Source organism: Cupressus sempervirens, chromosome 7 (genome assembly GCF_028749045.1).
Source record: "Cupressus sempervirens isolate cs-2001-9-10 chromosome 7, ASM2874904v1, whole genome shotgun sequence".
In the NCBI taxonomy this organism is placed as follows: domain Eukaryota; kingdom Viridiplantae; phylum Streptophyta; class Pinopsida; order Cupressales; family Cupressaceae; genus Cupressus; species Cupressus sempervirens.
The window spans coordinates 450,886,276-450,910,736 of record NC_143124.1 but is presented as its reverse complement, the minus strand read 5'-3'; positions in this window follow the sequence as shown (position 1 = coordinate 450,910,736).

Below are 24,461 nucleotides of genomic sequence, written 5' to 3'. Positions count from 1 at the left end.
TCATGTGTTAGTTGTTAGGATAAGGGGAGTTTATGACATGTTTTGGGGATATATTAATGATTCAAAAAAAAGTAAAGTCTTAGTTGGTTTATGGAAAGTGTAGATGGTAGGTTAGGATAGATGGTAGGCAAATGTATTAAGGATTTAGATGGTAGTTAAATTTAGTATTAACTAGAGCTAAAGTTAGAATTGTAGTTATGTTTAGTGTTAAAAAATTAGTGGTTGATACTAATATTGACTAAGATGGTAGTTAGACAAGTATAATGTTATGGTTCAATTATTATATGAGAAAATAAAAATAAAGAAATAAAATAAAATAATAAAATTTATAAGTAGAATAAAATGATAAAAAATAATAATAATAAAATAAAATAAAAATATTTGTTTGGAATAAACAAGTTCCTTAATTGTATCATTTTATAGAAAGGTGGAGGATAAATAATTAAGGATCAATTTAAAATACCTAGCTGGTAGATAGTAAGTTAACCAGAAACTAATGTAGGATAAATGTAAGTATCCCATTGAAAAAAACACTAGCTATACCCTAATAGTATTAAACATAGAATGTAGCGAGTAAGGTTATGCAACATAAAGTCAAAAAATGTAGGACAATTGAAAACATAGTCATATTGCAACCTCATGGATATTCAACTTGTGTTTCACATTTATATAGGAAGTGTCTTATGAACATTCTTTCTTGTTATGAATTTACCTATTTACACTACAAGAGGTCTATTTTCCTTCCATGCAACTTTACCAAAAGTAGGAAATGTATTCTATACATAAAAGAATATAAATACAATAATAGATTGAAATTTACATTTTGTACATTTTGTCTTCCTTATGGATCCTAGATTCTTAGTCAATTGTTGCAACTATAGCTTGACAAGATCATAAGTATGGTCTTTCTTCACTATCTTGTACCCCATGTCAACTATTAGACATGGTACACTACTAAGTGTATTGGATTGATAGAACTTATGTGCTATAATCCTCATTGCAAAATCAACTAAGGGATATGTGATTTTATCTATTGTCATCCCTCATTTTCCATACAACCCATGTATCCTTCTCAATTATCTCTTTTATTTCACTTCTCATTTTCTTGGGCCATCTAGGGTTGGATAGCCTATAACTCTATGTATAATCTTTTTGGTGATTTTCATTTGTCCATTCTCTAACCATAAAAAATGTCATGTATTCTACTAAGAACTATCTTTATCCATTTTTCCTCAAGATATTGGGCAAATCTAGGACATAGGTTAATGCTTTCTTCTCAAAAATTTTGTATTCCTCCTTCAACACTCCATTTTCACATAATTTCCCATATGTTTCCCTAATTTCCATGTCTGTAATGCTACAAACCTTACATGTATAGCAACATCTAACATCATGAATCATTAAAATTAGTGGTGGTATCATGGAAAATGTACTAGATGGATCTTGTTTATAAGGAATTTTGAAAAAGCTCTAAAATTTTGTTGTCTAAGTGCATTGTTTATCAATTACACATTCAAAAATTCCTTTTCCTCTACAACCTTAGCTGCTAAAGAACTAGATGCTATTTCATGAAACTAGGAATTGAAAAAATTTAAACTCTATAGCTCAACAAATGATAAATAACATTATGATCATGTTGAGTTGGCGTGGAACAATTATCCAATCAATTTGTTAATGTTCAAAAAAATTTCTCTAGTTCAACTTTATCTCTGCATGTTCTTCTTCAAATTTGAATAATATCAAATGAACATAAATCAATCAAATAGCCCTTAAAACACTACATTTAATGCTAACTACTTACACAACTATAAGCTTAGCTTCAACCAAAATTTTGGCTCACTGGGTATCCATATAATTTTCCATATGCTTAGCAGCCATTATGACCTTGGCCTATGGTATCACCTATGATAGCTCAACACCAACTAGCATTTATCTCAGCAACCATTGTGAAACTTTTCATGCTTGATAGTAACATGAAAAGTAATAAATCTTAAAGATTTCTTCTAGGTTATAATCAACACTTTGCAGCTATAGTCATGCGTATATAATCTTTTCAAAATGAAATTCTTGGAACTAATATATAATAAGCCTTTGAAAATATCAGTCCCAACATACCTCTTGATTGCCTAGTTGGAAATGATGTGATGACCTAATCCATTGGATGAAGTGACCTCATCTACATTTGTTTCACTACAATCTTATCTTTTCTTCCATTTCTTGTTCAACTAATTTTTGACATCTTCAAAATCTACATTTCTTTTGTCTTTTTCAAATTCACTACTTGATGCCTTTGACTTTGTATGATAATGTATGCTTATATTACTAGTCTTCAAACAACTAAAATAAGTGTCTTGAGTCAACCATCTACTATATAATCACTTCTAAAATGTTTTCTAATACAATTCTTAGGAACATGTCTATACTCTTGACAACAATGACAACAATACCTAGTATTGTAATTCAAGTTATAAGAGTTGCCATAGTGTTTTACCTTTGTCTTCTTGTTTGATATTTCACTTGGGTTTGGATCTACACTCAAAAGCTATATGTCTAGACTTCTGATAGTTGTAATCTTATCCTTAAAATATTTGAGCTTTCAAGGTCTTGGTTTTTCACTCATGTGTCTAATGACCTTGCTTGCTGCACTTATGGTAGTCACCCATGTTCTTTTGCTTAACATTATGACTTGCAATCTTGCTCTTGTAAACATTAGTAGTATGTCCCAACTTTCTACAATTATGATAGGTGATTTTGAAGTTCTTACCTTTGCTACTTTTCTCAACACTTTGGATGATTCTTCTTATCTAATATCAATGTAGTCTAATCTAGTAGTATCATCATTAGATCTAGGAGATCTCATTAGTTTCTCAAAGTACTTGATAGATTTGCTAGATCTATTGAAACTTTTAGAAAACTTCTTTTCCCTTTTAAGGTCATTACTCAATTGTTAATTTTTCAATTTCAATTTTGTTATCTTAAGGTCTTTGCAATTCATCATGATTAGCAATCATAATTTGATTCATTGTCTCCAATTGCATGCTAGCAATTCTTTGTACTTCTAATGTTTTCTACTACAATTTGTTGACCAATATCCTCTTGTTATCTTCAATCATGAATTTTTCTTCCATGGTTTTCTTTTTCTATTCAATGACTACAAAAAATAGTACTTCTAAGTTTCCTACTCTCTCTTTAGCTTCTTGATCTCTTCGGTTAGGATTCCCTTATGTTCCATTAGATCTACAACTACTGAATCAATTTCTTTACAACTCCCTTCAGAGAAAATTCCAATAGTGTTAATTTCTATGTAATGTGTACCATTCTTTTCAATAGCTATATCCTTCCTTCTCTTGAGTGAACACATAAGAAAATCCCTTGCTTCATTTAACTAGTGTAGATTGAGTTGCTTTTCAATATTCTAGTTCTCAATAGTCTTTCCCAACTTGTAGACTTCCATTTCCAATATCTTTTCTCCAACCTATAAAGCTTTCCCTTTTAGAGAAAAAAGTTCTAATATTAATTGCTGGAAGTACAAAAGGAAAGTACACTTTGAGATGGGGAGGCTATGGTGAATCAAAGCTTCAAACTTTTACCCACAAAATCATTCACCTAACATTCATCTCACAATTCAACAAGTAAACTGAAATACTATATTATGCATGTACATATAAATCATGTAAATAAGTAAACATTCACACATATATGACACAAAATATGATTACTTAGAAACCGTCTAATAAGAAGGTAAAACTGGGTTGGGGATGACACCCACAAATCTTTACTACTGTAGTTGTAAAGTGTATCTAGTTAAGGTTAAAATTGTCTAACCATAAAATATAATATACCCTATGAAAATTATGCCCTATTAAAGGCTTATGAAAGGTGCTAGGTCTTACCCTATTAAAGGATTTCAACACACTATTAGAGGTGTGCCAAATTAGAGGACTCCAACTTGTAATTAAGTAAGCACCTTGTTTTGGGATTTAAACATAGCCTCTTAGGACTACTATATTAAGAGATTTAACTAATTCTCCTTTAAGAATGTGTCAGCTATGATCCTATAGTTAGCACTCTACTACTAGATAATAAATAACCTCTTTGCATGTATCCTTGATCCTCTTTTGATCAAATTTCTCTATTCTTTCATTTCCCTTCTTCCTCTATTCTTCTCTAACTTATTATGCAATTCAATTCACCTCAATACTATTCCTTTTCTATCACACTTAGATTCTTTGTTTGCAATGGCTCTACATGCAAAATTATCTTCCTTATATCTCTTCTCTTTCATGCTTCTTTGCTTCCAACTTCAAATGCATATTAGGATTTTCCTTCTATAAGAAAATATTTATGACATAAGGTTATGTATGAATCAACGATCAAGATTCATTCATATTGTTTCTTAAGCCTTCCCTTTTTCTAATTGGATGCATGCAATGCATAGGGATTAACATTTATGATTCATCCTTTTCATCTAGGATGCCAAAATAATATCCTAAGTCAGCTCAAAAATGGTTTACATAGTAGTTTGTAACAATAAAAATAACTATGTGAAAACTATATTACTCAACATCTAAATTCCATGGTGCTCAGCACTAACTATAACTTCAATGATGTCACTCAATATCTGCGTGACTGAGCATGCACTAGTTGCTCGACACTTGAATCACTTGGCACATACTATCTACTTGACATCTAAGGGACTTGAAAGTTGAGTAGCTTAGCACAAATTGTTTACTTAGAATGCTCTATCTGAGATGTTATGCTCAACATATATTACTTGTACAACATGAACAAAGTAAATGATTTATAATGACTTATGTGTATTGACACTCACTTGTCAAAACCAATCTAAGATCAAAAATTCTTGGAAGCCAAAGGACCTTGAACCTATGCTATGTTTTGTGGAGACATGGGAGATGTTACTACTAGCTTCACTACTTCATACAATTCTAGATCTATAGTGATTCCTAAATTAGAGAAATAGTAGATACTTGGGATCCTCATAGGGATATTGTACCAATACATGCATTGTTACATCCTTAGCCTCCATAGTTGGGCCAACATATGTGATGCAGGAGCATCTAGACATGCAAGGATTCCTAAAGAAGACAAAAGATGATAGATTAGAGCTAAGGAGGATTTTAAACCAATCAACTAGCATGTATTTAAGACAATTATGTCCTTAGAAGGCTTTAAAGATGATAAAAATGTAATGAATCCTAAAGGGCCCATTAAGGACATTAGGATCTTTGATACTAAAATATGGATATAATGGCATTGGTGCAAGTGCACCTAGGTAGGATAGTGGTAGACCTAGGACTTTGATTAGGGCACAACCCAAGACAAAAATTGTTGATATCTAATTGAAAAGAGTTTTGTTAAGAGGGAGATTTTTGAAGAAGATTATGTGTTTCAATCATTATTGTGTTACCGATGTCAAACCTACTATTTTCTAGTAAGACAATTTCTTATAAGATTCAAGTACTATCAATTAGTTGACTAATGAGGAGGATTTGATCAATAATATGTAACAAAAGCACCTAGAGGAAAGGTTGAGTTATGATTATGTAAAGAAGTACAAGGATCAGTTGAAACAATGATAACATGATGTATTGATGGTCTACTTAAGGTTACAAAATGGCTAGCTAAAATTACAAATTCTAGAAGGATAAGTTAAATAAAGTTTGTTCGCCAAGCTTTACCATGTGGATAGTAGCTGCCAAGCAAAGTTAGTGAAAGCTAAGGAGAAAGTCAATTGGAGTCAAGTGAAAGCAAATTATAGTGGATGTTGACAAAGATAGTTGGTGCTAAGTAAATCTTGATTGATGCCAAGCACTAGTAAAATCTAGTTGATTCCAAGCAATTTTATAGTTGATGTCAAGTGATGTAGTATGTGCCAAGCATTGAAAGACTGCTAATGGAAAGTGACTACATTGTTTCATAGATCAAAGATTTGCCAAATATAAGTTGACTAGTTTGTTTTCTTGGAACATGTGAACTAGGAGGAAGATAAGATTGATGAGCTATTGGCATAGAACTTGATGTAAACCATTTTTAGGTGAATTCAAATGGATTCTAAGAGAAGTTTCTAGAAAAGAAAAGATATGGGATAGATACATTGTATCCTACCTAATTCATCCAAAAACCTAATTTATATGATGGATAATGAGTGGAAAAATATTCTAATTTCCTATATATATGAATGTTTGGTCATGAAGAAAAGAGCTTAGAGAGGTTGGTGTTATGTGTGAGAACCAAAGCAGGAGAAGGAATTAAGGCATTTGCTTCATCAAGTGACCTAAGAGAAGTGTCTACAATGAAATATTATGTAAGAAGGCTTAAGGAGATAAATGTTTGAAGAGTGACCAAGATATCAAAGTTGCAAAGCATGAAAGCCAAGTAGAATTGGGGACTAAATAGATATCTATAATATATAAGTGAAATTGTATGTTGTATCAAATCAAAGCTCTACTATTACTCTCTAACAATTATATTAGTCTAGGGTAAATCCTTTGGATTAAGGTTGACCTAATAGTCATTGTAATATCCTTTAATAGGGTGTTATTCCAAGTGAATGGCCTAAAGTCCTCTAACAAGGATCACTTTTGACAAGGTGATTGAAATCCCTTAACTAGGTCCATTTAATAGCATGTATTGTAACCTTGAACAAGATTTTCCTTTCATAGGGAATCATTTTAGAAGATTGAAAAGGACTAGCATGTCACTGGTGGTTTCTCCCAAATTGGGTTTCCATGTGAAATCATTGTGTCAAATGTGCTAATGAATGTGATGTGTTTCATGCTTTACATTATTTGCAATTTGATTAGATATTAACCTACAAGTTTTAAGGATTCAAATATTCATTTGGATGCATGCATGAATATGAGTGCTTTATGGGTTAACAAAGATAAGAAAATTTTTTTTTTACATCTAGACTTTGAATAATTGATTCACCCCCACTCTTAGTTATTCTAAAATAATTTCAACAATTGGTATTAGAGTCATCTACTTAAGAGGACTAGTTTTAAGGTAGTAGAAGCACAAAGATCAAGATGTATAAAAGAGAAGTACCCAAGCTCAACAAAGATAACTTTCTTGCATGGAAAATTTTGATGAAGCTACACCTTGGAGGACTTGGAGATCATGCACAATATACCATTACATTGGAACATGTTGATTCAACATGAGCACTAATTATTGAAGATATGAAGAAGAAAAAGGAACACAATTAGGTGATGTTCGAGATTGGTTCTACTCTAACCTATGCAAAATTTGATGATAACAAAGGCTGCAACATTACAAAGAAGATGTGGGATGCCCTAACTAGCATCTATGGAGGAGAAAAAATGGTTCAAAGAGCCAACTCTGAAAGCCTCAGAGGTAAGTTTGATGACATGAAGATGGAAGAAGGTGGGAATATTGCTCAATACATTTCTAGGATAAAAGAAGTCATTAATGAAATAAGAGGGGCTACTGGTCATATAGATGATGATAGTCTATTAAGAAAAGTCTTGAGAACATTACTACCTATCTATGCTATTAATTTTTTTGATATCTAATAGTTGAGATGTATTCCAAGAAATTATCTAACCCTTAAAGGTCTAGTAGGTAGACTCACTACTTTTGAGCTATCTAACTTTGACAACTACAAGTCAAAAAGTCTTGAATATACTTTCAAAGCTAAGTTGTTATTGAAGGATTTTGAGGTAGTAAAGTAGAAAAGAAAGAAAAGATAGATAAAATATACATCCAGTGCCAGTAATATAGATGAGGAAGACATTGACCAATTGGAAGCATTACTAGCAAGGAGATTTCATAGAGGTAAAGGCAAGTTCAAAGGTAAGTTACCCATCATTTGTTTCAATTGTAATAATATTGTTCATATTGCTGCAAGATGTACACAAAAGAATAACTATAGAGAAGGAAAAAGGTACAAAAACAAAAGAGAAGATGATGAAAGAGACTACAAATACAAAGACAATAAGTCAAGCTATATTTCTCATGAACATGACTCTAATGAACATGATGATGAAGTGGTATATGTTGCAATGAAGGATGAATATGATGAAGATGAGGAAATTGTAGTTGTGACTTATGTAAACAAGAATAATAAATGGATCATTGATAGTGGATGCTCACATCACATGACTAGAGACAAAAGTAAGTTCATTACCTTTACTTGTTATGATGGAAATAGTGTAAGATTTGGTAATGATGCACCATGTTTGATAAAGGAAAAGGGGTCTATCAAACTCATAGAAAAGATTTCATGTGACAATGCTTACTATGTTGAGGGTTAAATTATAACTACTTAAGTGTATCACAATTGAACAATTTGGGATGAAATGTTGAATTTGAAAACAAAATTGAAAAGTTATATGACACAAATGGGAAGCTGATTGGAAAAGGTGATCAAACTAGAAGTAATCAATTCTATCTAGATATAGAGGATGCCACTTGTCTTATTGGAAAATATGATGATGTATGGCTTTGACACAAGAGATTATGTCATGTTAATTTTGATAATTTGGTTAGTATCAGTAATGTGAAAAGAGCTAAAAGTTTTCCTAAGTTGAAGAAACCTGATAATATAGCATGCAAACAATGTTAGTTAGGAAAAATGACAAAGTTAAGCTTTAAGAGTAAAGCTTACACCTCTCAGGAAATACTAGAAATTATTCATACTCACTTGTGTAGACCTATTGAAGTGCAAAGCTACAGAGGAGATAAGTACATAATGATATTTGTTGATGATTATTTTAGGATGATGACATAAAAATCTAATGAATTTCAAATTTTCAAGTGGTACTTGTTAAGAGTTAAAAAACAAATAGGTAAGAGATAGAAATGCTAAGATTAGATAGAGATGGAGAATTCACTTCAAATGAGTTTGAGATGTTTTATAATGATAGAGGAATCAAAAGATAGACATTTGCACCTAGGACCCCTCCACAAAATGGAATTACAAAAAGAAGAAATAGATCTATAATGGATTGTGCTAAAATAGTTACAACGGAGAAAAATATTAGTCTAAAATATATGAGAGAAGCTATAAGTACTGTTATATATACCTTGAACCATGTCCAAGTCAAAAATGGTACTCATTCAACACCTTTTGAACTATGGTATGGATATCCCCATAATGTGAAATATTTCAAGGTCTTTGGAAGTAAGTGTTACATTCTTAACGATGTTAGGAATGGAAAGTTTGATGCAAAAAATGATGAAGGTATACTCCTTGGATACTCCACAAGAAGCAAAGCCTATAAGTGTTTAAATATTAACACTAAAAAACTGATGGAAAGTGCAAATGTGAATTTTGATAAATTTATAGAAGTACATGAGGCTAAATATATAAAAGAACAAGAAGAATACAAATCATTGGTATACTTCTATGAAGGAATGCCTACTAGATAACATTCTACAAGTAAAGTTACAAACCAATAGTAAGTCTTAGTAACTATCAAGTCATATTCTTTGAATGTTGAGTTTCATTCAAAAATCAAGCTGCATTAAAATACTGAGTTGCAAAATGAAGAAAATGCACATTTTGATGCTGAGATCAATATAGATGAAAGAGGTGTTGAGATACTTAATAGAGATGCACACAGTGACTCTGAAGCTAAAATACAAAATGTACAAATAAGAATGAGCCAAGATTGTCTAGATATGTCAATCAACATCATTCTAATGATCAAATCATTGCAAACAAAGATGCTAGGCCAATGATAAGAGATAATATATAAGTGAATCATGTTTGTTAAGCATGAAGGAGCCCAAAACAGTAAACGATGCATTGGAAGATGATGACTAGTAGAAAGCCATGGAAGAAGAAATACAATAGATAGAGACAGACAAAACATGGAAACTAGTTCCTAGACCAGAAGACAAGAATGTGATTGTCACCAAGTGGGTATTTAGGAACAAGCTATATGAGAATGGTGAAGTGACAAGAATCAAAGAAAGACTAGTTTGGAAAGGATATGCACAAGAAGGAGGAATTGACTATGGTGAGACATTTACCCATGTTGCAAGAATTGAAGGAATAAGAACTCTAGTTGCTTATGATGCATACAAAGCTTTCAAAGTTTATTAGATGGATGTTAAATTTGCATTTCCAAATGGCATATTAGAAGAAGAAGTCTACATAGAACACCCAGAAAGATTTATTGATGACAACAATAAGAACATGAAATGTAGACTACATAAAGCCCTCTATGGATTGAAGCAAGCACCATGGGCATGGTATGGGAGACTTCATACTTATCTTGTGAAGATTGGATTTGGAAGGACTGATGATAACATTAATCTATACATAAATGTACAAAATTCAAAAGTATTTTGCTATCAAAAATATTTGTTGATGATATCATATTTGGAGGACAAGATGATTTGTGTAAGGACTTTGCAAATCAAATGAAGAAAAAATTTGAAATGTCTATGTTTGGAGAGCTCAAATTCTTTGTAAGATTGCAAGTATATTAGATGAAGTATGGTATATATATTACTCAGTTAAAGTATCTGAGAGAGATATTGAAGAATTTTGGACTAGAGGAGTCCAAGCTAATAAGTAAACCTATGGTGATAGGACACATGTTATCAAAGAATGTTGATTTAGTTGAGGTGAATCAGATACTGTACATGTGTATGATTGGAAAATTGCAATATGTAGTACATAGCGAACCTAATATTGCATTAGCTATAGTGATAGTTGCAATATTCTTTGCTAATCCCTGAGAGAATCATTTGATGGCTATGAAGAGAATAATGAGATATGTGAGAGGAACAAAAAAGTTTGGTTTATACTAAAAGAAGAATGAAAAGTTTGAACTAGGAGCATACACTGATGCTAATTGGGCTACAAAACATTGATGATAGAAAAAGCACTAGTGGAGGAGAATTATTCTTAGGAAAAAGAGTAGTTACATGGACTAGTAAGAAATAAAGTTATACTTTCCAATCTACTACTAAAGCAGAATATGTTGCTACTGCTATAAATTGCACAAAAATTGTGTGGATCAAACAACTACTCAAAGGAATGAAGGAAGAAATCACATAACTAGTGATACTTTATTGTGATAATACAAGTGCTATCAATACCTCAAAGAATCTAGTGATGCACACAAAGACAAAGCACATTACAATCAAGTATCATTATGTAAGAGAGTTAGTTCAAGATAAAGAGGTCAAGATGGAATATGTTAACTCAAAGGAGAAAATTGTTGATATCTTCACCAAATCAATACCTAAGGATGCTCATGAGTACCTAAGAGGTAAACTATGGATGATAGCCCTATTAAAGGTTATGTAAGAAATAGAGGGAGTGTCCTACATCAAATAAACTAATGTTCATATAATATGAATTAATGCAATGGATCATACTTTAGTAATTGCCTAATGTAATCATAGAACTGGAACTACAAATTAGTCATAAGCAAGGTGATAGAGGGAGAAATTGAAAAATCTACAAAAGCCTATCTTTGTATGTATTAAAGATGCCAAATTTTTGGTATATGTCTTCGTATTGTTGTCAAAAAGGGAGAAAGTATACTAAACTAATCATCAACAGTAGAAGAGCTTTACTGATCAAACACAAGAGAAAAATGGAGAGAGTACATTGATCAAGAGATAAGAGGGAGAAAGTCCTAAATTTATTTTTTGATCAGAAAGGGTGAAAGTGATAAGATAACAAGAAAGAATATCAAATAAAGGATTATAACAAAGAAGGGGAATTGATCATTATCAGAGGGAGGTATAAGAAAAAAAAATTGTAACCTAACTAGAATATGGAAATTAGAAGACGAAGGTTGAAAATAAAAGGAATACAAGTTTTCCTTTTGGTATAGTCTTATTGTTTTAAGTTACTTTGGTTGAACAAGAAGTTCATCATGTGATTGACTTGGTTGATCAATTTGGTTTGCCGTTAATGCCAAAGAGGGAGATTGTTGATATTTGATTGAAAAGAGTTTTGTTAAAAGAGAGATTGTTGAAGAAGTTTATGTATTTCAATCATTTTTTTGTCACTAATGTCAAACATGCTATTTGTTGGTAAGATAATTTATTATAAGATTCAAGTACTATCGCTTAGTTGATTGATGAGGAGGATTTGAGCAATAAAATGTAGCAAAAGCACCTAGAGGAAAGGTTGAGTTATGATTATGTATTGAAGTACAAGGATTTGTTAAGATAGTGATAACATGATGTATTGATGATCTACTTAATTTTACAAAATGGCTAGCTACATTTAGAAAGTCTAGGAGGATAAGCTAAATAAAGATTGTCTACCAAGCTTGACCTTGTGGATAGTAGGTGTTAAGAAAAGTTAGTGCAAGCTATGTAGAAAGTCAGTTGGAGCTAAGTGAAAGAAAATTTTAGTGGATGTCAAGCAAGACAGTTGACAAGTAAATTTTAGTTGATGCCAAGTACCAATAAAATCTAGTTGATACTGAGTGATTTTATAGTTGATGACAAGTGATGGAGTATGTGCCAAGCATCAAAAGATTGATAATGTTGAGCTACTGCATTATGTTAAAAATCAAGGATTCACCAAATATAAGCTGACAATTCTATTTTCTTGGAACTTGTGAACCAGAAGGAAGATACAATTGATGAGTTGGTGGCATGGAACTTGATGTAAACCATTTTTAGGCAAATTCAAATGGATTTTAGGAGAAGTTTCTAGAAAAGATAAGATATGGGATAGATACATTATATCCTACGTAATTCATCCAAAACCCTAATTTGTATGATGGATAATGGGTGGGAAAATATTCTAATTTCCTATATATAGGAATGTCTTGTCATGAAGCAAAGAGGTTCAAGAGATTGGTATCATGTGTGAGAACCTAAGGAGGAGAAGGAATTAAGGGTTTTGCTTCATCAAGTGACCAAATAGAAGTGTTTGTAATGGCATACTAAGCAAGAAGGCTTAAGGAGATGAATTCTTGAAGGGTGAACAAGCTATCAAACCTACAAAGTATGAAAGCCAAGAAAAATTGATGATTGAATAGAGATCTATAATCTGCAAGTGAAGTTATAAGTTGTATCAAATCGAACCTCTACTATTACCATTAGACAATTGTATCAATCTAGGGTAAATCCTTCGTATTAAGGTTGACCTAATAGTCAGTGGAAAATCCTTTAATAGGGTTCTATTTTATGTGATTAACCTAAAGTCTTCTAATAAGGCTCACTTTAAAAAGTACTAAGTTTTCTAGATTCGATTGTGTGTGTTTATTTATCATCAACATTTTGGATCACACTACATGATCCATCATCAAGATAATTAAGTGCAAGATAGTAAGATATGTAGACTGGATCTTTCTCAAGAATTATAAGAAGTGAAGGGTGAAGCTCACAAAACAATGCGATAGAAAAAATAGAAATAAAAAGGTACACACACCAAAAAAAATATTAAAAAGAGATAAAAGAAAAAGGTTTAAAAAGAATTATAAACTAAAAAATAAGAAAAAATGAAATGAATAAAGAGCTACATATATATAAAAACATCAATTAATATATACTATTAAATTATAAATATATTAGCTATTATATTATAATATAGCTATATGTGTAGTTTATAGCTATGTATATAAATATAATAGCTATTCGATTATAATATAGCTATATATATGAAAAAATATAACGTAAAAGCTATATAAAAATTTAAATGAAATATATATATATATATATATATATATATATATATAATGCATATAAATATACATGTGTATATTTTTTAATTGTATATGTATATATATAGGGAAATAAAAAATAACAAATATTAAATAGTGATATGTATACATATATATATACCTCTGTGTGTGTGTGTGTGTGTGTGTGTGTGTGTGTGTGTGTGTGTGTTTGTGTGTGTATCAATGAGGAAGTTGTCAAACCTACTAGGTACATAAGGATAAAAGAGAAAATCTTTTTATTCTTACATTCTTTGTAGCATTGATAAAAAGGAAAGAACAAAAGAATTGACAAGAGGATGCACAAAATTGAAAGGTGACAACCATGCAAAAAAAAAATACTAGAGACAAAAGGACCCTAAAATGAAAGTAGACCAGAAAAAAAGGGCCTAAGCAGAAGACCCACTCAAAAGAAATAAGTAAGATGTGTGCATGAGAGAGGGAGGGAGGGAGGGAGAGAGAGAGAGAGAGAGAGAGAGAGAGAGAGAGAGAGAGAGAGAGAGAGAGAGAACATTGCACACCATGGAAGAAGTAATAAGCACCTAGACCAAGAGAGGTGCACACTAATAAGCTTACAAAAAAAGTGAGGAAAAGAAGGAAGAGGAGAAGAGAGGGGGAAGGAGAAGATGAAAATGCCAAACATAAGAATGAGAAGAGCAAGCAAGAAGGGAAACCGAGGAAGCATCAAGGGTGGTGGGGTCTACTAAGCATGCCAGAATGGAGGTTATCAAGGGTATCAAGTAAGGGGTGCCATGAATGGTTAATGGACCACCCATCATCCCAATTGATGTTAATGGGATGACAGCTAATGGCAATGGCCTCTTTTAACTTCCTCTTCAAATGATTGTCCTCTTTCAAAGGATTTTGGCATTCTCAAAACAAATATGTTTCTTGGTGGAACTTGAGTGCTCAGCTAGGGCAGATTTTTGTATCCTCTCATGCTTGATGTCAGCACTATGCTCTCTAATCCTTGTGATTACAGAGTGACTAGTTTCAACTATCTAGGGCATGCCACATGAGCATTCAATCTTTTAGAACCTTAAGTCTAAAAGAGAATTTTTTGAATCCTTGAGTAGGGGGATACAATTTCTTAACTTAGAAAGGGGTTTGAAGGCCACACGAATGCCCTTTTTGGTCAATATTTTGCTGATTTTTTGGGAGATTCCCTCCACAAAATGAAGAGAAGTGCTATGGGGAGGTGGGTTAGTAGAGATCTTATGACTACTACCAAAAAGATAAGAGAACTTGGCTTGGACGAGGGCCTTAGAGATTTGCTTTTGAGAGTACCTGTTGAACTTAGAAACTTGGTGCAGATGATCAAGCTCTTAGGGTAAGTTATTAGCATCGCAAATTCTATAGGCTCTGAGGGAAAGAGTATTGATGATACCAACTTTCTGGGATAGATGGTGGTTGGAAGAAGAATGGAGGTATAAATTGTGTGGGTGGCTTTAGGGTACACTCGATGACAGAAGGTATCATTAGGCTTCGTCATGATGAGGATATTAAGGAAGAAAAATTGGTTGCTAGATTCAAGCTCCTTAGTGAAGAAAATGGTGGGGCCAAGCTTGTTGATGTGTTTTTCAAACTCCTCAAGTTTTTCTAGCCCATGTGGCCAGCACACATTGGTGTCATCAACATAGCGCTTCCACCATAAGGCTCACTTTTAATAGGGTGATGAAAATCCCTTAACCAATTCAAATTTAATAGTGTGTATTGTCAACTTTAACAAGGTTGGCCTTTCAAAATACATCACTTTAGAAGAGTGAAAAGGAGTAGCATGTTACTGGTGGCTTTTCCCAAACTAGGTTTCCACATTAAATCATTGTGTCAAATGTGTTGATGAATGTGTCATCTTTCATGCTTTAAACTATCTATAATTGGATTAGAGAATTACCTGCAAGTTTTAAGTACTCACATATCCATTTGGATGCATGCATGAATATGAATGTTTTATGGGTTCACTAAGATAAGAAAAGTTTTATTTGTACATGTAGACCTTCAATAATTGATTCACCCCCCTCGTAGTTACTCTAAAATAAATCCAACAAAAATGAACATAATAGGAAAAGGAGAATATAATTATTTGAACTAACATGCTATTACATTTAATACAATAATAATAAACTCAACGACATGCCCTATGGGGTTAAAATATTTTCAAATTTTGGAGAAAAACCCTTCTCATAGTACCTTCTCCCAAGCTCGACAAAAACTTTGTTTACAACGCTAGAAATGACCTTAAGTAGCTTGAATTAGGTTTAGCATTAGGAATACATTTTAATATGCCATTTGGCAACGACTGCCAAAAAACAAGTTTTTATAGAACACATCATAAGTTGGAATCAAATTAAAAGAATCAAAAAATGGTAGTCCAACTTCTTGGAGGCATAACTTTTGATCTGCAACTCTGATTGACAAATTGTTTACAATTTTAGAAAGCTCTCTAAGAACTCTATAGGTCTATGGACAGGTTTTCTTTTCCCCCATTTTTTGGGCTCATATGAGTCCATTTAGTGCCTCAAATTTGACTTTGAAGCACTCTTAGGGTGCCTCTAGGAAACTTAAAATTGTAATAACTTTCAAACCATAAAGCCTTTCAACATGATTATTTTTCTAGAGTGCTTTAAATTATAAGTATAATCATTCTTCCAACTTACATCATCTAACTCTTCATATTTATGGCTCAATTACAAAATAACCTATTTTGTACATTGGCAAATATCCCGAGGTGCTAAGAAACTAACCAAAAAAACTAATAGTGGAACCATGAGAGTAGGAATCTCTATTTGACCCAAATGGGTATCTAGAAATAAAAACACATTAAACATAAAGTAACACAAAGCATATTTTTGGGTGATACATGATTGCCCTTACACCATTGGATGATCCTACATCAAGATTGTTAATTTTTTTGCTTGCAGTGATGCTAGCCATATCACTAGATCCATAATAGGACTAAATTGGTCCTAAGGTGTGGGTAGATAGGTTGAAAGAGCATAAAATGATAGTGTTGCTCATAGCTACTCATTTGGCCAAATAGTGCATTTTTAGGTTTTGAGGGTTAAATAGGGAAAGTAATTGTTTTTAAGGTCCTTATTAGGTCTCTAGTATCCATTTAAGGCCTTTTTCATAGTTTGGTAGTAACTAGAGTAAGTTTGGGAAGCAAATATGGTAAATTGCAAAACTTGCTCAAATTTGCAAAACTTGCTTGACAACTTTTTCTTGCATTTTTGTCTTAGTGAACTTCTAAATATTTGAAATAGTTATGGACATGAGTGAAAATACTATATAAGGAAAAATCCAACTTTTTCTATGGGTTATTGAAATTTGAGAAGACACTATACAGATTGTGCTATGGTATAGTGTTGATGACTTTATGAATTTACATTACATCTATTTGAAAATGGATTAATTTTAGTGTTTTTATTGTTAAATATGTTAATATGAATCATTGAATGATTCTATACATAATTTCTTTATTTTTCATTAATTTTGGTGTGTTTAAAATAAATATTTTGGTTTTAAGAAATCTACTGTCCTAAGCTAGGTTGTATGCAAAGATGGAGATCTAGGGCCACTTCCCACCATTTCAATTGTATGATTTCTTGTAAAGGGATGCCTTAGGCAAGACATTAGCTTGGTAAGGGATCACATAGAATAAAAGGATCTATGGAGTGGATTGGAAGTGTAAATACTCCAATGCAAGCATGTGGTGAATAAGAAGAAGGTGTCAGCTAACCACAATCCTAGGAAGAAGTTTTGTTAATAACCCTAAGGATATTTTTCACCAAACACCACTCAAACCCTTGAAACCCTTAATTCAATGCTAGATTTATGTTCATACTATATGAATGACTTGGAAACCATAGACCATAAAAAAAAAATAAAGAAATCTAAAAAGGGAATTAGGAATGGAATTTTGGTTGGGCACTTATTAAGGGATTTTGCAAAATATATTAGTTTTTATGCATTTGGAGGGATAATCCTTATAGCCTTTTCCCAATCATTTGGGTTCCATTTCACTATTTGATTGCAATTCAATTAGGTTTATGAACTTCTATTAGGTGTAGAGTCTTGGAGGGATACCTAAGGCATAGCTAGGTGTCAATTTCATCATATGGAAGATCCAATATGTTGGTTTATGATAGTTAATGAGAAATATTATACTAACTAGTATATGTGTATGATTTAAAGAATAGGATAGGATCCTTAGAAGAATATGGTATATAAAATCAACATTTGGGCAAGTGAATGACCTAAGGAAATCATAGAGAGATTAGAGTTTGAGAGTAAGATTGGCTATCATATCAGAGTGGTACCAATGAAGGTTAAAGATTTAGGAATAGGTGATGTATTTTTATAGCTACTAGAGAATTAGTAGGTGTGTCTATAATGGTGACTAATGGAGAACTAGCCAAGGAAGTTGGTGAGAAAAAGGAGAGAATAGAGTCCTTAAAGAGATATTGGAAGAAGTGAAGAATAAGTTGGATGCTATTACTAATGCAACAAAGAGGAAGGAAGAATAGACAATGAAAAGGGTAAGGGGGTACAGGAAAATGCTGTACCTAAACCTCACTCTACCTTGAATGTAGTTCCCTTCTTGAAGGATATCAAAGCCCTAGGAGGAAAAGCTTTGGAAGGTGTACCACATTTCAATGGAAAGATGAAGATAGATGTAGTCATTGACTAGATAGATGGCACAAAGAACTATTTTGAGGCTGAAGGGGTATCAAAGGCAAGACAAGGTTAAAGTGGCTAATTCAAGGCTCATATGCTCACCTTGAATATGGTGGAAGTATGTACAAGATGAGAGAGTCAACATGACTAAGAATCAAATAGAAAATTGGAATGGTATGGTTACTAAAGTTAAGGATAACTTTCTACCTAAAGACTTTGAGATCCAACTCCATAAAAGAAGACAAGGAATAAAGAAAAAAGATTTTGATGTAACCTCTTATATTAATTAATTTTAGAGGCTATTTCTAAGATCTAAGAAGCAAGAAGAAGAGCCAATCAAAGTGGTTGGATACTTAGGTGGTTTAAATTGGAATATACAAGAGGAGCTTAGTTTGTGGTAACCTACCACTATCCAAAGTTTTCATCAACTAGCTTTGAAAATGGAGGAAAAGAACAAAAGGAAGGGACATTCCAACTTCAAAGGTATAGGAAAGGATAGAAATCAAAGAGGATAAAGAGGTGGCTACCAAGGTAGAGGTAGTGAGAAGAAGAACCAAGGTGAGAGAAAGCTCATATAGAAAAGTAGTGACAACTCCTCAAGTGGTGGTTATAATAGAGGGAGAGGCAACCAAGGAGGATAAAATAGAGGAAGAGAATCAAGTATATCCAAGTCATACTTTGCAAGTATGAAATATTATAAATATGTTCAGTTGGGTCATCTAGCTTATAGATGCCGATTGAAGCGTTCAAGAGGAATGCTACAAAGAATTTTACATGGATAACATTGAATCTAAAAAAGTTTAGAATCTCATGTTTAGGATAGTATTGATCAAACAATTAGCTCCTAATGAACCTTGACATAGAAGGGCCTTGTTTAGGATAAAATGAAAAATCCTAGGAAGAGTGTGCAAAGTGGTACTAAATTCAGGATCTATTGATAACATGATATTAAAGGGGGTTGTTATTAAACTAAAATTGTAGAAGATTTCTCATCACAATACTTACAATGTTACTTTCCTAAACAAGGGACAAAGCATCTCATTCAATGAGCAAGCTTAGGTGGATTTTTCCATAGCAAGATACAAAGATAGATTGTTGTGTGATTTTTTTCCCATGGAAGCCTATCATCTTTCACTAGTTATGCTTTTGAAATTTGATTGTTAAGTTGTGTATGATGGTAGTGCGAATGCCATAACCTTCAAAAAGGGAGGTAAGACTTTCAAAATTTAGTCCTTATTGGAAGGGGAGGAATAATAGTCTAAAGTACCTAGTGTACTATTCTATAGTGGAAAGGAATTTATTAAAGATGTCAAAGATGAGGAATGCCAGAGTTATATAGTAGTGTTGAAGTTTGAAGAAAAGGAAAATATAGTCAAGAAAACCTTACTATTTGAAGTATAAACTTTAGTTGAAAATTTCAAGGACATAGTGAATGATGGTACTCCAACTACACCACCTCCTAGGAGAGTTATAAGTCATTAAGCTAACCTTGTTCCAGTTGCCTCCTTGCTAAATAAAGTTGCTTACAATTGTGGAAAGACAAGTCCAAGAATTCATTGATCAAGGTCTCATACATAAAAGAGCATAAGTCCATGTGTAGTCTCTATTGTGTTGGAAATTAGGAAAGGGGAAAATTGGGGATTATGTATAGAATCTAGGGCCATAAATAGGATCATAATCAGGTATAGGTTTCCTATACCTACGATTGAGGATTTTATGGATTTCCTTGGAGGATCTAAGTATTTCACTAAGTTAGATTTGTAGAGTGGATACCACTAAACTAGAATTAAGGAGGAAGATGAATGGAAGATAGCATTTAAGACTATTGATGGTCTTTATGAATTGCTTGTGATACCATTTGGTCTTTCCAAAGCTCCTAGCACATTCATGAGGTTGATGCATGAAGTGCTTAAAGACTTAATAGGAATATTTGTGGTTGTGTACATACATGATATACTCATATATAGCAAGACTAAGGAGGACCATGTCAACCATGTTGAGAAAGTTCTACAAAGATTTTATGAAGAGAAGCTAGCCATCAACATTAAGAAGTTTGACTTCTTCAAACAAGAACTTGTGTAGCTAGGATTTGTGGTGTCCCAAGGACTATTAAAGATCGATAAGGAGAATTTTTTTGCTATACTACATTGGCCAACACCTACCACATCTACAGACATAAGAATATTTCATGGATTACCCCAATTCTATATGAAATTCATTGGGAATTTAAGTTGTTTTTATGGCTTGACACTATAAAGGGTAGGTGTCAAGTCTAAGTTTAAGTGGTCTTTAGAAGTTGAGAAGTCATTTGAAATGTTGAGGAAACAAGTAGCTACTTAACCTATCCTAAAATTACCTATTTTTGATCAATTGTTCACCCTACAATGTGATGCAAGTGGCTTAGTAATAGGTGGGCTTATGAGTCAAGAAGGTAGGCTAGTAACCTTCTATAGTGAGAAGGTTAATGAGTCCAATAAGAAGTATTCAACCTATGGCTTGGATCTCTATTCCTTAGTTTAATGTCTTAAGAAGTGGAGACACTATTTTTTGCCCAAGGAATTTTTTTTATATAGATAATCAAGCTCTTAGCTATATCAACACTCAAGAGAAGTTAAGCAACAAATATTTGAAGTGAATGGAGTAATTGTAGGCCTTTACCTTCATAATTAAGCACAAGAAGGGGAAATTAAACAAAGTGGAAGATGCACTAAGTAAAAGAGTCATGATATTTCAAGAGATTTAACTTTGAAACATTGATATAGAGAGTTTTAAGATCCTATACAAGGAAGATGAAGAATTTTCTAAACTCTAAAAGGTAGGAAATGATTTTGAGAATAATTTTCATAGAAAATTTCTAGATTATACTTTGCAAAATGGGTTTCTATTCAAGCGTAACCAATTGTGTGTCCCAAGGGGTTTTTTTAGAGAAAACTTAATATAAGAGAAGCATAATTGAACCCTAATTAGATATTTTGGTGTTAGTAAAACCTTAGAATTGGTTCAAAGGTTCTATTATTGGCTAAAGCTAGCAAAGGATATGACTAAATATGTGAGGCAGTGTATGGTATGCATGAAAGCAAAAGGAGGAACAAGAAATGTAGGTCTTTATTAGCCTTTACCAATTCCAAGTAGGCCATGGGATTTTGTATGTATGGATTTTATTATAGGTTTATCGAGAACCAAGAAAGGGCATGATAGCATTTTGTTGTTGTTGATAGATTTAGTAAAATGGGGCATTTCATTCAGTGTAGGACAACTAATGATGCAAGTCATATTTCTTATCTCTTATTCAAAGAAGTTTTTTGAAATCATGGAATTTCATTAAGTATAGTTTTAGATAGGGATGTTAAATTTATTAGAAATTTTGGAAAACCTTGTGGAGAAATCTTGGCACAAACATGTATTTTGGTTCAACTTATCATCACCAAACTAATGGTCAAATCTAGTGGTCAATATGACCTTAGGTAACCTTCTTAGGTGTCTAACTAAAGAATATGGTCAAAGTTGGGATGTTAACATTTCACAAGAAGAATATAACTATAATGATAACATAAATAAAAATACTAGAGAGAGTCTTTTTGAGATTTTTTATGGAATGCATCCAAGAGGTCTATTGAACTGAGGTATCTTGGAGATATGGATCATAGAAGTGGTCAAGATGAAGACTTTATTCAAATGATGAAGGTGATCTAGGAACAATTCAAGAAGACCATCCAAGATAACACTCAAAAAATCAAAGAAAAAGTGGAGGAAAAGAGACAAGATATTCAATTTTTTGTTAGGGACTATGTAATGGATCATTTGAATAAAGAAAGGTTTCAAAAAGTTGTGCCTACCAAGATATAGATGAAGAAGGCAGGGCCTTGAAAAATCTTTGAAAAGTATGGAGCAAATGACTATAAGGTATATTTACAATTAAATCTAGGAATATCCCCTATTTTCAAGGTATGCCTTAGATTAGTTCAACTGTTGAAGATGACATTAAACCTACTACAACAACTAGTATCAACAAGTTGGAGGAAGAGGTCTTAGAATCCAAAGTGAAGAAGTCTAAAAGGAACAAGCTATATATGGAACACATTATCCAATGGAAGAGCAAGCCAACTTTAGAGGCTACTTGGCTTACTGAGATAAAGTTCAAGAAGGTTGGAATTTCCTTGGAAATATCTCCATCAGGTATAACTTTTATTTTAATTGTTTAATGGGGGGACCATGGTACATGAGCATGTAGGTAGGCTAGTGGGAGACCTAGAGATTCTTAAAGTTTTGGGCTTGTAGTTATACTAGCAAAATTACTAGATCAATAACAAGACTAATATTGACCTAAGGTGTGGGTAGATAGGTTGGAAGGCACCAAAATGGTAGTGTTGGTCCTAGTTGCTCAAAAATTGCTCATTTGGCCTAATAGTGATTTTTTTGGATTCGAGGGATAAATAAGGAAATTAAGTATTTTTAAGGTCATTATTAGGTATATAGTATCCATTTAAGGACTTCTATATAGTTTTTAAGTAACTGGAGCAAGTTTGGGAAGAAAATGTTGAAAATTACAAAACTTACTCAAATTTGCAAAAGTTGCTTCACAACTTTTTCTTGCATTTTAGTAACTTTCTTCCATTTTTTTCCAAGAAAAGCTCTAACTATTTGAAATATTTATGGATAAAAGGGGAATCCTATATAAGGAAATATCAAACCTTTTCTATGGGTTTTTGAAAGTTGAGAAGACATATTACATACTATGCTTCATTATAGTGTTGACAGTTTGATGAATTTATATTACATATATGGAAAAATGGATTAGTTTTAGTGTTGTTATTGTTATATGTATTAGTAAACATAATTCAATGATTATAATATTCCTTTTTTATTGTTTCATTAAGTTTTGTGTGTTTAAAAATACTTTGGTTTTAAGTAGTCTATTGTCCTAGGCTAGGCTATATGCAAAGATTGAGATCTACGGCCACTTCCCAATATTGGAATAATGAAATTTCTTTGGATTTGGAACTAGAATCCATGTACTTGATGTAAAATAGTGGATTTCCCATGAAAAGAAATACTATGGTTTTTTAAAGTGACGCCCTACGCAAGCCATTCTATCTTGGTTAGGGATCATAGAATAGAAAAGAAACTATGGAGAGGATTGTAAGTGCAAATAATCCAAGCATGTGAAAAATAAGAAGAAGTTGTGGACTAACCCCAATCCTAAGGAGAAGTTTTGGTAATAATCCTAATGAGTTTTTTGCACCAAACAAAACTCAAACCCTTGAAACCATTATTTCAAGGCTCGATTTGTTCCTGTACTATATGGACATCTTGTAAATCTTCGACCCCAAAAATATTCAAAAAAATCTAAAAAAGCTTATTTGGAATGGAAGTTTGTTTGGGAACTTATTAAGGAATTTTCTAAATATCTTTCTTTTATGAATTTGGATGGCTAATCCTTGTAGCCTTTTTCCAAGCATTTGGGTGCCATTTCACATATGGATTGAAATTTGACTAGGGTTGTGACATTTTTTTGGGTGTAGAATCTTGGAGGGAGACCTAAGGCATACATAGGTACCCATTTCATCATATGGAAGATCTAATCAAGATTGGGGTTGTATGTGGGTTGGTGAGAGTTAATGAGTAAGCTTGTACTAACTAGTTGATGTGCATGATTTGTATGAGTAGGATTTATTGGATATGATCCTTAGAAGCATATTGTGTGTAAAAGCCCAATTTGGTTGATTGAATGACCTAAGGAGACCCTAGAGAGGTAAGATTTTGAGAGAAATACTAGTTATCACATCAAGAATATTGGGGTTAATTGGGTCCTTAGGAGTCTTAGAAAGGTTTAAGATTGGTTAAATTGGTCTTGAAGACCCAATTGGAAAGTATAGTGGGTTAATTAGTTATTTTATTCATAAATTATAAGTTAGGAAATTCAAATCTTTGAATCCCAATGGTTAGTTCAAGCATTTGTTGCATAGTGGCTTGACTATCATTGATTTCTTATAGTCTCAACATCTCATAATCCTTCATGCATATTGTTTTATCAAGTCCTAATGCACTGATATTTTTTATGTTCATTCCATTAAAGTTTGGTGTGGCTTCTTTAAG